General features: G+C 51.4%; 2 long non-coding RNA genes and 1 pseudogene across 4 annotated transcripts; all 3 read left to right on the top strand.

Moving 5' to 3' along the window:
- Positions 1-3,532: 3,532 nt before the first annotated feature.
- LOC149344909 (uncharacterized) lies at positions 3,533-6,218 on the top strand. Of its 3 annotated transcripts, none has more exons than XR_016282799.1 (4): positions 3,533-3,815; positions 4,749-4,805; positions 5,952-6,105; positions 6,168-6,218. It is a non-coding gene; the product is annotated as an uncharacterized LOC149344909 (long non-coding RNA). The 3 variants fall into 3 exon arrangements; XR_016282800.1 differs by adding an exon at positions 5,653-5,669 and having other exon boundaries at positions 3,539-3,815; positions 5,952-6,218; XR_016282798.1 differs by having other exon boundaries at positions 3,539-3,815; positions 5,952-6,218.
- A 669-nt stretch (positions 6,219-6,887) lies between these two features.
- On the top strand, positions 6,888-7,257 carry LOC149344908 (uncharacterized). The gene is made up of 2 exons (XR_016282797.1): positions 6,888-6,987; positions 7,123-7,257. It is a non-coding gene; the product is annotated as an uncharacterized LOC149344908 (long non-coding RNA).
- A 2,216-nt stretch (positions 7,258-9,473) lies between these two features.
- LOC149344907 (uncharacterized) lies at positions 9,474-11,316 on the top strand (annotated as a pseudogene).
- The last annotated feature ends 3,421 nt before the right edge of the window (positions 11,317-14,737 follow it).

Here is a 14,737-nt window from a genome sequence, read left to right as displayed (position 1 = left end):
AAAGGCGAACGGGACCATACCATCCAGCTCTTGGAACACTCCACGAAACAGATATGCAGGATGTTAAGCCGGATTACGAACAAGAGAAAAGGGGTGAAGGAGCGAGATGCGTTACAGATCACTTCTGCGCTCATCATACCGAGGATGACGTACGCGCTTCCGTACCTACAACCTAACAAAGGGGAAAAGAACAAAATGGAAACATGCATCAGAAGGGCGTATAAGCAAGCTTTAGGCGTCATGACCTGCGCCTCGACAGAGAAGCTGATGAACATGGGGGTGTACGGCACCTATGAGGAGCACAGCGAAACCATGCTCAGATTTCAAATGGAAAGACTTAAAAGAACAGCCACTGGCCGCGCACTACTGGTCAAGCTAGGATACCCGGCAGATGACGAGGGCGAAGACAAGACAGACATTGACAGCCAAATTAGGAGCACTTTCTTGGTTAAACCAGTGCCCAGAAACATGGACCCCAAGAACCACGAAGGAAGACGGGCGGCGAGATCATTGGAGTTGGACAGGTTCCTAAAGAAGAAACAGATGGTTCTGTATGTTGACGCGTCCAAGTACAGAAAGAAGGAAAACGCTAGGGCGGTAGCAGTAGTGAACGCAAATGGGAATATAGTTACTGGTGCATCAGTGCGCACAAAGACAACACAAGCAGCGGAAGAGATCGCCATAGCTCTAGCCCTGACTGAAGCCAATCGGCAGGGACTGAGTTACTGGATAGCGACGGATTCTCAGGCTGCAGCAAGGGCATACAGAGATGGAAGGATCGGCCGAGAAGCCGCGAGTATCCTCTTCGAACAAAAACAACACAGACATGGATCAAACAACACAAGCATTCAACATACCATCATTTGGGTCCCTAACACTGGGGTTGAGGGAAATCTCATGGCAGACACCGTTGTCCGAGGGTTCACGAACCGGAGGGCGGGTTTGCCGGTCGAACCCTTCAGCACGCCAGAATCTTACGGGGAGGCAATGAAGGCGTTGTTGGGAGCGCGCAAGAAGTACTCGGCTCCGGCGGATATCCTCGACAGAGAGCAGGCCACCACGCTCAGACGACTACAAACAGACACCTACCCAAGCAGAGCCATGTATCACAAAATGTGGCCGAACAGATACGCGAAAGAGTGCGTGTGGTGTGGGGGCTACGCCACAACGTACCACGCCACCTGGGGCTGCGAAAAAAGCCCTTTACTACCAAAGGTAAATAGCCCTAGTCTAGAGCAGTGGGAGGCCCTCCTGGCTGACTCCGACCCGAGCACACAGCTTATGCTGGTGACGAGGGCCAAGGCAGCGGCGGAGGCCAACGGGATCCTGGACTAGGGAAGACCGACCACTGAAGCTCCACATCTATCTATCCCCATCCCCCTACTCCCTAACTCTTCCTTTTGAAAAAAAAATAAATGTTTTCACTACTACTACTACTTATCTAGAAACGTTGGTGCACATGAACGGCGGCCTAACTCCCGCTCTCTGCGCCAGGAGCGCCACAGGTGTTGTGACGTCACGCCGAAGAGCTAGGCAACCATCTCGCGCCGTCCGTGTGCGACGGCAGTGCACATGAACGGCGGCCTGACTGCACTGGATTGGACTGGATTGGATTGGATTAGATTAGATTAGATTGCATTGGATTGGATTGCATTGCATTGGATTGCATTGAATTGGATTGTATAACCGATGCATCGCCACAAGTCTAACCACAAGCACCACCACTACAGTGTACTAGAATGCTGTACCACCACCAGCTACACTACCAGCTGAACCATGGCGTAGGTACGGATATTGCTTTCGCAATTACCGGGATAACCGGGCTTAACGAAGCTAAGCCACAGCGAATTTTTTTCAGCCAGCGACCGCTTCGGCGGACGCGGTTGTTGCTGCGGCGCGTGTCTTTTCTATTCTTTTTCTCTTTCCTTTGATCTTTTAACTCTCCTCTATCTGCACGTGGCAGCGCTGGTGGCTCGGCTCGAGCCAGTTGGCAGGCCCCTGCAATTTCCTTTTCATCCTTCTCTCAGTCCGAACAACAACAACCCTGGCAGTTATTGGTTGATCGCGAGGGGTTGCTCACCCATTGAACACTGCGGCCTATTGTTGCAGTGCCGCGTGTCTGCCGCAACGTTGTGAGTGCTAATGCATGAGCCCGCATCTCTGTCTCTCTCTCACCACCCCACGTACTTCAAAGCGTGATTCAGGCGTCCACAGACCCAGGGAGCCAGTTATGCGCATTCATGTCCTTAAAACCATCGGAGCCTAAAACGTCAACGCCAACACCCATGAACGCCGCGAAAGCCGACGGCCGCGTTTCTGCCATAACGTTCTCCATGCCGACGCATGGGTGGTGGTAAAAACATTTATTAGCAAGGGACGGGATGTATGTTTGGATCAGCCCGTAAGAGACTGATCCTTACAAGCCCCAGGTGAAGGTCCCTAGTTTGGGACCCCAGTGGCGGCGTGGCCGCCGCCCGGGCGCGCCCGCGAAGGATTGTTGGGCCTGCAGGTCAGAGCAGCCGAGCAGTATCTCCCAGTACCCCCGGGTTGGGTTGGGGATGGGGAAGCGCACACATGTCACTACCGCCATGTAGTTTAAAGCGCGACTGAGGTGCAAACGCTCCCAAGGGGGTCAGCTATGCGCCTTTCCTTTGCTTTTGAAGCTGCCGCTCTTCGTCGGTTTCGTAGCTTAAAGCGCGACTAAGGTGTCCACTGGCCCACGGGGCCAGTTATGCGCCTTTTCTTTCTTTTACTTCATCTGAAGGTCAAATGAAGGTGAAATCTCCAGACACGGCTTGCCCATGCTTTCGTAACGAGTAGAATCCTCTACTCAACCCCCTACTTGCACCTGCGCAAACATGATGATGACCAACTGGAGGTCATCCACCGGAAAGGCATCAAGCGGGCTCTCGACCTCCCGGTCACCACGTCCAACCAGCGACTTCTGGCCTTGGGCGTGGTAAACACATTCCGGGAGCTTCGAGAAGCCCACTTAGTCAACCAATACACGCCTCTTGCACCCCAGTCAACCACGGATATCCGTAGTACGTACGATTAAGATCCGAATCTCCAGTGCCAGGTGGGGATGTCCGTAGGGCATGCCTACGGACGTCCATATCCGGACATACGCATCGGAGATTCGGAGTATGTCCGAAGGACGTTCGTTATCGGATATCTGGCGGATATCCGCGGACGGACGTCCGACGGGTATCCGTGAATATGCCTGTAGGGATCTGAACTTACATCACATACATATTTTGTTTTTCCTCAAAAAATTAAAAGAAATTCTATTTGCAAACGACAAATTCAGCCGATCAAATTTTTATACCGCCAATTAGTTGCATATTCGGATTAATCAATTAACATCACTCGAATATGGTGCTGATATGAAAGAACCTGAATTAAACTAACTGCATGACTTTCTGCGATCAATGCCCTTTTCTCTTCCAGCATTCCGCCGAGGTAACCGAGGCATGCTGCCTTCCATGAAAACTAAACTCCTACCAGAAGCGGCGGCAGAACGACAGGCCTTAAAGTCGATCCAATCCAATCCGTCAGCCACCAGTTCCGTCGCGGGCGGCGCGGTGCCCAACAGCACGATCTTTGCGTAGTTTTTCGTGGCATCGTGCTTCTTCCGACCTTTATTTTTGCTGCAGTATGCGGTTGTTTGGCTGTGCTATAAATGTGATCAATCACCTATGCGCTCGTCAAGACCTTCTTCTGGACCCGAAGCTGTCGTGAAATAGCCCCGACGTCGTACTGCACCCGACTCTTTGTTGCCTCGGATGAAAGAAGCGGCGTGTTATAACTTGCAAGTAAGTAACTGTGCTTGAAGATTACTTTGATGATGTTGCCGTGGGATGAGCAAAGTGCTGTGGAAGTTACAAGTACGATGCGATAGCTGCCGCAAACGTGTTTGCCCGCGTTCGCGAGCCTGTCGCGAAGCTCCGTAAGCCAGTGCATCGCGCCTCTCTCGTTCTACACTACGAAAAAAATTGAGATGAGGTGTACACGTGCATGGTGTGAATCTTGAGGCAGTTTTACGTAAGTTCTTAATAGCAATAAAATAGAACGCACGAAAAGGATAATGTCGGGGCTGTGTGTGTTTTGCAGTGATTCGCGACTGATTTCTTATTTTCTTACTGTCTTTGTGGTGTGTATGTGGCCCGCGTGCGGAATGTATTGGTGGCTAAGTTATGCCATGCCATGGAAAGTGCAGGTAGGTTGAAAATAATGTAAAATTCGTCTACCTTCACAGCTTATCGACTTGTTTCAACATTAGGCTTGTCAAATGGATGTTTCCAGCCATCTACAGCACAGTAATTTGTGCTGTGCAGTAGCATTGTTTTGAAAACTGAAGTGTTCTGTTAAATTTCCGAACTTCAGTCACATGTTATTCACCTATTATCGCGGCGTACTAACTGCAATGAGGCTATGCAGTGCATTGGTGTAGCTTTGTCAAACATGTTCATGCTCATAAGGCTCAGTGCTGAGCAAGGTAGCAGGTCCATATATGGCACACCTAGAGATACATATCCCTGGATTGTGAGCACACCTCTCTTCCTTACTCCTGTGGAGCTGTAGATCATCAGATTTGTTGTTAGTGCCGGCTGGGTGCTTCATCAGCGAACCTTGTGAGCGGGCTTGTTTCAACAAAGGCCATGTTTTGCTGCATCATGACGTCTACGTTATGTTGACAAAGTGCACTACAGGTTGCTCTCCCATATTTTGTTTCCTTGGCCATGCAGTATGGATGTGACTGACCTATGACCTATGTTACCTGAGAGTACAGCAGCAGCTTACAGGTAAGTTTGAACTACGATGCAAATTTCTTCCTTTCATATGATTGATACTTTCGTTTTCTTTGCTCTGTGCAGTAGAGGGCATCTGGCTATAGTGCAGTGTACTTGTACAGTGGTGGATAAAAGTTTTCGGGATGCGAGTTCTTGGAAAAAAATTCTGTACTGTGCTGTTAGCCAGAGCAGTTTAATGAGGGGAGATAGATGTTCGAACTTATTCAACAAGTTTCAGCTGACTGCCTAGTGAGGCAATGTAAAAATAAATATATTTCTGAAAATCCACGTCCCACAAACTTTTCTCTACTGAGCCTTGTGTTAACCACTAAGTCATCAGGTAGTTCTCAGACGTCGTAGTTATTTCCTTAACGTGAAATCCCAGGTGGCTCGCATGTATCTCCGTGAAATGTAATTAACCGCCACATCATGAAAACCAGTCGATGGCATTGGCTGGAGGGCTTTTGTTGAGGGCATTCGCTGCTGCATTCTTGAATTGCATCCTACTGTAGTGCCAAAAGTTCATATTAGATGAAGGGAACATACCAGCCTCTGTTATGTTCCACTACTTCTTCACAAGCTTCTTAATGAAATGTTCTTGCTTAATGCGTGCAAAGCTGTTAAACTGTATTTTCAAATTCTTCCAGCCCTAACACTCCTGACTTCAAATTGTCCCATGCCGATTTTCTTCGTGCCTTTACAAGTCTTTTTTTTTTAACTTCGTAGCCTGTTTGAAAGTTTATCTTCATTATTACTATTTCAGTAATATGCAGGGAAACATAAATGTAGTGTTATCTTTTCTCATGCAACCGGTGGGAAAAAAATTGCATGCACTCGTGTTTTGTGTCTTTTTTTTCAGACCTTTGCAACCCGAAGGTAACATACCTCTGCAAGCCGTGGTTGGCACGGTGACATTGTAGATTATTAGCTTGATTTTGTTGTGTGTGCTATATGCATTGTAAACTCTTGTGCACCTCTTATCTCATCATAGAGTTGCATTACTATGTGACAGCAAGGCTGGAGAAACTCTGGGTCAAAATTATGCAATTATCTTGATATTGTCTTTCATTAATGTTTTTACTTACTGTATCTCGCACTTAAATATTTGCTTAACCTTTCAGTAAAAGTATTCTATTTGTGTTTTGGTTTGTCTTTCAGAGCATCCCTTATTGGAATACCAAGTTCAACCATGAGAGTACTGCCTGCACGCAGTAACCTTTCCTGTTGCATGAAACTTCTGCCGGTATGACACATAACCTGTTGTGCTACTGTTCTGCTATAGCAGGTTGAAATACGGAGCAGCAGTCTACATGTAAGTTCGTAGTGTTAAAATTTCCAACTCCACAAATGCATTTTTCACTTTTTCCTTTGCAGTGTGTCTGTGGATGGCTCGTGAAATTGATTGTTGCAAATGTGCCACATCGTAGTGTGGACAGGTATGTATTAGTTGCAGTGTAAGTGCATGTTGCTCACTCTCACAGCCTGTCCACTTGTTCCCTCAGTATTGCTACACGGACGTGGCCAGCCCATTCAGAGCAACTATGTAATAGTTTGCACTACAAAGCAGCAGTCTACATGTAAGTTCGAAGTATGTTGAAATTAATTTTTCATCTTTTTCTTTGCAGCATGTATGTGGACAGCTCGTGCAATTGATTGTTGCAAATGTGCCACATCGTAGTGTCAACAGGTATGTATTAGTTGCAGTGTAAGTGCATGTTGCTCACTCTCACAGCCTGTCCACTTGTTCCCTCAGTATTGCTACACGGACGTGGCCAGCCCATTCAGAGCAACTATGTAATAGTTTGCACTACAAAGCAGCAGTCTACATGTAAGTTCGAAGTATGTTGAAATTAATTTTTCATCTTTTTCTTTGCAGCATATATGTGGACAGCTCGTGCAATTGATTGTTGCAAATGTGCCACATCGTAGTGTCAACAGGTATGTAATACAGTGTAAGTGCATGTTGCCCACTCACAACCTGTCCACTTGTTCCCTCAGGGCTGCTGCACGGATGTCACCAGCCCATTCAGAGCAACCGTGTTGTAGCTTGCGCTACAGAGCCTTGGTCTACATGTAAGTTCGAAGTGTGTTGAAATTATCAGCTCTCCTCATGCACTCTTCATCTTTTCCTTTGCAGCACATGTGTGGACGGTTCATGCAATTCATGGTTGCGAATGTGTGACATAGTCAGCAGGTATGTTATAGCTATAGTATTTTTTATTATGATCTTCAGTGGCAGTATCTTGAATTGCAAAAATCATGTACCCCTTCCAGTGACAGTGTTCTTGCATTTGTGTTTGTTTTCTTGGGAAAAACTTTTTTACAACAGATTCAACATGAGAATACAACCTGCATACAGTAACCCGTCCTATTGCATGGGACCTCTTCCAGCGTCAAGCATGAAGAATACCTCTTGAAGGTTGAAAGCATGCATTAAAGCCTTTAATAAAATTGTTTGATTTTACGACAACTTGCTTTGTGTTTGGTTGCTTCCTATAAATATATGCATTTGACGTACGATGAGGCCTGTACCTGATATAGAACACTTTGTGGGCTTGTATATAAACTCATTTAGTATATGACAGTTATATTAGTGACTGCAGTCACCAAAACCTGCTATATGCCAATGTCCTCTTTAGATCCGCGGCGGATATCCGCGGATATCCGTATCGGATGTCCGTGGGAGATCTTTTTAGTTATAAATGTACCTCCGTCGGACGTCCCTCGGAGATCCGTCGGAGGTCGGCGGATCTCCCACGGATATCCGTACATCCGTTGAGGGACGTACAGCCTTTGTCAAAAGTTTGTAGCCCAGGCAGTTTTCTTCTGAGCCATACTATGGGGTTCGTAATGCATCTCCAGCGCTCCAAATTTCCAGAAGGTAAGATGATTTCTGGTCCTGCCTCCTCCAATGGGTATGGCTGCCACGAATGTTACAGGAGTCCCACTGCGAGGCTTAGAAGCAAACCCCCTGGGCTCTAAACTTTTGACAAAGACTGTACATCGTACGTCCGCTGGACGTACGTTGATTGGGACAGACCACGTCCGGTCGCCGCCTCTTGGACCGGCTACACATCAAACATGACTACCATATTGAGGAAAGGGAGAGAGTGCCAGAACCCTGGAGACGCGCCCTCCGGGTCCGACCCCTTCCCCGCAACATGTCCAGAGAAGACCATAGCGGTCGTCGTCAGGCGCGCGCGGAAGCGTTGGCGCGATACTATGGTAACCAACAACATGTGTATTACGTGGACGTTGCCGGCCCACACCACGGGGTGTGGTACACGGCCGCAGTCGTACGCAACACAAACACAGTCAACGGGCTCACTTTCAAAGCCTACAGCGCAACACACGCGGAGGAGATTGCCATTGCTCTTGCTCTCACTACTCCCAAGTCGAAACACATCATCACCGACTCGCGAGGGGCCTGTCGGAACTATGAGTTGGGCTGGGCTCCCCCGCTTGCCTGGCGCATATTGGAATATAGCTGCCGATGCGAAGATCCAACTCCACGCAACCTGATTTGGGCCCCCGGTCACCAGGGCCTCCAGGCAAACGAACAGGCCGATCAGGCCGCCCGCGCACTCTCTCCCCGCGCTATCTCCCTGTCCTTGGGCGCCTACTCCCAATCAGACAATCTGGCCCTTACATTCAAACACATCACCGATTACTACAAGGAGGAGCACCGGCGCTACCCGGCCCCTTGTAAGGGACTGGATCGCGCGGACGAGCGCCTCCTCATCAAAATGCTTACTAACACTGTACTGTGCCCGGCGGTACTTAAACATTTCAACGCATCCTTTGATGGCACGTGCCAGTTCTGTGGGGAGGTGGCTGACACCATCCACATGGTTTGGGCGTGTCAATCAAACCCATCTATCCCCCCCCCAACCCCAACCCCACCAGAGAGGCCTGGGAGGCGGCCCTGCTCGGCTGTCAGGACCTAAAGACCCAAAAGGCCTTGGTTCACCGGACGCGGGCGGCGTTGCTTGCCATTGGGGCTCCGGAATAGGGGCTCCACCTAGTATTGTTAGGGGAAAGGGCCAATAGGGCCTACCCCAATCACCTCTCTGTAAATATTTATTGCATTATAAATGTTTTTCACCACCACCACAAGACACGGTGGCCCTGGCTTTACCTGGCGTAGTGAAGCTTTCGCTTCAAAATATTGACGCAACCGTTCATCGCACGCTGTTGCGTGTGGCGTCATACGATTTCTCCCTCCATACATCATACGTTTCTTAGGTTGGAGGCTATCTCGCGAGATATATTTGAACCGAGTGTAAGAGTGATTGAATGTGCACTGACATCGCACAGTACACGGGCCTCTAGAATTTCGCCTCCATCGGTCGAATTTCGATGGAGGCGATATTCTAGAGGCCCGCGTACTCTGCGATGTCAGTGCACGCCCCAGGAGGTGGAAATTTCCGGAGCCCTTCATGACGGCGTCCCTTATAGCCTGAGTCGCTTTGGGACGTTAAACCCCCACGAGCCACAAACCAATCACTTTGTTAATCCAGAGTTCGGAGGCACGTCTTCGTTTCATTTCTTAATGCGGAACCTGCGTCGAAGTTGCGCTGGTGGTGGTGGTGAAAACATTTATTCAGAAGGGACAGGAGGTAGGTTTGGATCAGCCCGTAAGGGACCGATCCTCACAAACACTACGTGGAGGTCCCTAGTATGGGATCCCAGTGGCGGTGCGGATACGACCCGCAGTCCTTGCAGATCGTAACAATGGATACCCATCAATCTGAGGATGCGACTCATGGCGAGGATCCTCTACCAACCGAGGACGATTACCTCCAAGATATGGTCCGCGTCTGGCGCGGAAAGAAGAACGCGCCGGCGGCATCGAGGGACGCTGGTGCTGGAGCCACCAAGCAACAGGCGCCGGCTAGCTCTGCGCATACGCAGGGCGGGAGTGTGCTGAACGCAGCCTCGAAGAGATCCAAGCAAACTCCGGTGGCGGCCGTACAACACACCGCGTATTGAAAAAGATGACATCGTCGTGGTGCTGAAACCAAGAAACACGGTCGACCTCAAGGCAACTTTTGGTCCTGGACAAGCCGGCGCTGCAGTCCGCAGCATCCTCGGGGACGACGCAAATGCTGGACTTGCGGTGTGGCCCGTTTGAGACCAAAACGTCCTTGTATGTGCACTGAAATCAGTCGACGCCGCGGAGAAGCTACTCCGGGATAATGTGCTGCCGGTAGGGGAACGCGAGCTACCGTTCTGGGGACACCCTAAAATCTCCGGTGCGCTCTGTCGAGGCGTGGTGACTGTTTCGCCAGACGAAACGTCTGAAAGCGTTAAAAGAAAACTCAGTGCGGAATCAAATGCGGTGTCTGTGCGCAAGCTAGGGGGAACCACGGTTGCGGTGATCACCTTCGCGGGGACTAAGGTGCCGCGGACGCTGTTGTACAGCTACGAACGGCTCCCTGTTCGCCTGTACAAGAAAACAGTGCCTGCATGCTACCGCTGTGGCACAGTGGGCCATCGGGCCGATGCGTGCCCGCGACCGTAGCCGGGGCGCTGCAAACGCTGCGGAGTCCAGGTTCCCGATGCCACTCCTGACGGCCCGGCGGAACATGACTGTGTTCCGAGCTGCCTCATCTGCGGAGGCGGCCACCCTACCGGAGCTCCTGGCTGTGCCGGGCGGTTCCGGAAAGCCATCAAACCGAGCTCCCCATCCGGATCCAAACCGAAGACAAAGACGGGGCCCAAGCAGGCTCCTCCGCCCAAGGCCAAGAAAGCGCCAGTCGATCAGGAAACCAAGGCCAAAATCGAGCCATCGAAACCTGTCAAGTCCGCGACCCAGGCGGTGCCCCCGGTCCTCAACGCCAGGGACTTCCCGCCCTTGGCACCCGTCCAACCACAGGTGAGCAGTTGGAGTAGGGCAGTCTCCGGGCCCCCTACCCGTCCCTCCCCTACCCGTCCTTCCCCTACCGAAACCGCCCTACAGCAGCAGGTAGAGGAGCTCAGGCGCCAGAACCAAATTCTAGCGCGCAAAATTCAGGAATTAGAGGCCAAACAGGCCGGGTCATCCGAACCAATGCAAGAAGCTGAGCCAGACGACGAGGATGGCGGATCATCCGTAACATCTTGCCTCACTAGTGTCTCGCGGCAGAGCGGGGACACTGTAGTTGGATCTACTGGTCGCGTCGCCGGCCTAGAGGCACTGCAGCGCCAAACCGAGCAACTGGAGGAGCAAGTGGCGGCCCTCCCGAATCAAATCATGTCAGCAGTCCGCGAGGCCTTCCAGGACATGTTCAAGGCAGCTTTAACGCAAGCACTTCCCGACATTATGGCCCAGGTCACTGACTCGGTCCTTAGAGCCGTGCAGCCCTGGGTCAGCACCCAAATTAAGAATGCCACTAGCTGCGAATCCCCTCACCTCAAACGTAAGACAGCCTCCCGCCAGGCAGCGGAGGAACATGGTTCAGGCTCGGCAGCTGGTGGGTCGGTGCGGCCCCTCACTGGGCTTGCGCTGGCTCCTGGCCAGAGCTAGTCCGCTCGCCCGTAAATAAATAGAACAAGATGGCTAGCAGATCTAATAGGAATGATAGAAACTTTGAAAAATTCCAGATCATCCAATGGAACTGCAGGGGTTTCAGAGCTTGGAAAAAGCGGTCACACCTCCAGCTCTACCTGCAGTCCCTAGGTGACATGCCGGCACTCATTGCCCTGCAGGAGCCCGGCATAGACGCTAAATTATCAGGCTGCAGCACCTTTCAGGGGGGCCCCTCTACGTGCATCCTGGTGAATAAGGCTTACACCGTGGTTCAGGTCGACTTAGACTTGAGTACCGAGCAAGAATATACAATGGTCCGGGTACTGCCTCTCAGACGCCACGACCCGTCAATACATATCCTCAACATATACTGCCCTCCGCATAAGCCGCGCGTAACTTTCAATGAAATCTTCCTTCGCGCGATAAAAATAAATGGCAGCCAAAGAGCCTCTAGTGATCGTTGGAGACTTCAATGCTCCCAGCCTTCATTGGGGCTACCACTTCGAACAGGCAAGAGGACGTAAGCTGGCGGAGCTCATCTCCACCCTCAGCCTCACGTTGCTCACGGACCCGGCGTATCCCACCCGAGTGGGGAATTCGGTAACCCGCGACACGTGTCCAGACCTTTCTCTCGTTAAAAATGCTAGAGCGGCTGCCTGGGAGAACTTGGGAGATTCTCTAGGCAGCGATCACCTCCTTCTCAGGATCACACTCGTGGCGAAGGCAGCGCGCAAAAAATGGGGTCAGGCCAAGCTGACCGATTGGCACAAATTCCGAAATCACACTATTCCTCCCGTACTATTTTCCGGCGGCTACGCGGAGTGGGCTAACCACATATACAACATTCAGAAACAACACGTCACAACACTACAAACCACTGAAGAGATCCCCGCAGTGGACACCCACCTCCTGCATTTGTGGGAGGCGCGCCGGAGTTTAACTAAACGGTGCAAAAAGCAGAAAACTAATCGCAAATTACGCGACCGCATAGCCAAACTCACAGAGCAGGCTGCAGCATATGCTGCCGAACTCTGAGATTCAAATTGGATAGCACGCTGCGACGCCGCAGCTCATCAGATGAGCTCGAAGGGGACTTTCGCAGCCTGATCGACCCCTCCCATACGAGAGGGGAGACGCAAAAGGAGCTCCGGCGGGCTCTGCAAGGGTATCAAGGTACGACGGCGCAACTTGCGGACACTCTGTGCAACAGATATCTCTGTCGTACGGAGGACCCGCCTAGGCCTGAGTACATGTACTCTGGCAAGCCTAATGAAACACTTGATGCCCCTTTTGAGTTGCACGACCTTAAGGCGGCCTTAGCAAAAATGCGCCGGGGTACGGCTCCGGGACGGGATCACATAACAGTGAACCTGTTGGCGAACCTACCGGACTCAGCCTTCCTTCATTTATTAGAATACATCAACCAGATCTGGGGCGGGCGTCCACTCCCTCCCGAGTGGAAAACGTCACTTGTGACGTTTATCCCTAAAACAGGTAAGGCCGTGAATACGGACAACCTGAGGCCCATATCACTGACCTCATGTGCGGGCAAGCTTATGGAGACGATGGTACGGGATCGCCTCTCTCCATACCTGGAGAGTAAGGGCTTCTTTGCAGTCACCATGTTCGGGTTTTGCCCCCACATGTCTGCACAGGATGTCCTTCTCCAGCTGCACAGGGATGTAATACGACCCACAACTATGCAACACAATGACAAAGCCATCCTCGGCCTTGATCTGAAAGGGGCTTTCGACAATGTTAAACACGGAAGCATCCTGGCCAACTTGGGTTCTACTGATTGTGGGGCTAAGGCCTACGCGTATGTACAAGATTTCTTGACTAATCGCCAGGCCTTTCTTCGGATTGAGGGCGAGGAATGCGGCCCTTACATGATGGGAACACGGGGTACCCCTCAGGGAGCGGTGTTATCACCGCTCCTGTTCAGCATTGCTATGATGCGCCTCCCAAGCCAACTGGCCCGGGTGGAAGGCATTCAACACGCGTTATATGCAGATGACATTACAATTTGGACCACTGAGGGGAGCCTTGGGGACATGGAGGCCCGCCTCCAGCAGGCCGCTTCCATAGTCGATGCGTATGCTATTGACTGTGGGCTCCAATGTGCTCCAGCGAAATCAGAGCTTCTGCATGTCAGAGCGAACCGAAAGGATAGGACAGCAATTCACATCTCTCTGTCAGGAGGCCCTATTAGAGAGGTGGAGGAGCTCCGTATTCTGGGCCTTTGCATTCACCACAGACTCAGACCGGACTCCACCATTGTGAAACTCAAGAGAGTAGGCGAACAGGTAGGGCGCATGATCCGCGTCGTTTCCAACAAGCGGGGCGGTCTGCGGGGCAGGGACGGGTTCGGCTCGTCTATGCCTTCGTGACTAGCCGGAACCTCTACGCCGTGCCATATCTCCGCACTACTAAGCAAGACGAGGCGCGAATAGACGCCATCATCCGCAAGTCAACTAAGCGAGCCCTGCATCTCCCGGTGGCTACCTCTAATGCCAAACTCAAGGCATTGGGGGTGCTAAACTTCTACCAGGAGCTGAGGGAGGCCCATATCGTGAACCAATACACGCGGCTCATGCACACGGCTCCTGGGCGCCGCCTGCTAAACCGCTTACACATCCAACACTACTTCACTCCAGAGGAGGCGGAGCGTATCCCAGTACTGTGGCGCCATATGCTCTGGGTCTCCCCGCTCCCTCGTAACATGGACACCGACATGCACGAAAACAGACGACAAGCGCGGGCTCGGGCTCTTGAGAGACAACACGGCTCCCGACCCGGTGTATATTATGTAGACGTAGCAGGGCCATCACCCACGGGATTTTACACGGCCGCTGTCGTTCACCAGGAAATGCACGTTGATAGACTCTCTTTTCGAGCCCCGAATTCAATGCGAGCCGAGGAAGTAGCGATAGCGCTTGCTGCCGCCCACGCCAATTCGAGAATCATCATTACGGACTCTCGAAAAGCATGCGCTCATTACTTTGCAGGGGAGATCTCCCCCTTAGCTGCTTGCATTCTAAGACGCACTGCCACTGATCCAACACCGAAAAGAATCATTTGGGCTCCTGGCCATCAGAGCTTACGAGGTAATGAGGCCGCTGACGCGGCTTCCCGAGCTCTTATTCACCGGGCTCCTCATCCAAGCTCCTCTGGCTCGGAGTCTAACCAGCCGCTGCTGCGATTCAGGGAAATAATAACGCATTATAGCGACAGCCACCGCCTTTTCCCGGCCCCTGCGGAGGGGCTGAGTAAGACGGAGGAGTGAACTTTAAGGCGCCTGCAGACAGGTACTCTACTCTGTCCTGCAATCTTAAAACATTGCTATGCTAACACGGATGGGCGATGCCCGCACTGTGGGGAGACCTGTGATATCTTCCACATGGTGTGGGCTTGTACTCAAAATCCCCACCAC

The sequence above is a fragment of the Amblyomma mixtum genome, chromosome 5, assembly GCF_055824585.1.
Source record: "Amblyomma mixtum isolate Tamu chromosome 5, ASM5582458v1, whole genome shotgun sequence".
Lineage (NCBI taxonomy): Eukaryota > Metazoa > Arthropoda > Arachnida > Ixodida > Ixodidae > Amblyomma > Amblyomma mixtum.
Note: the sequence above shows the minus strand (reverse complement) of the source record. Positions and strands in the feature narration are given on the sequence as shown.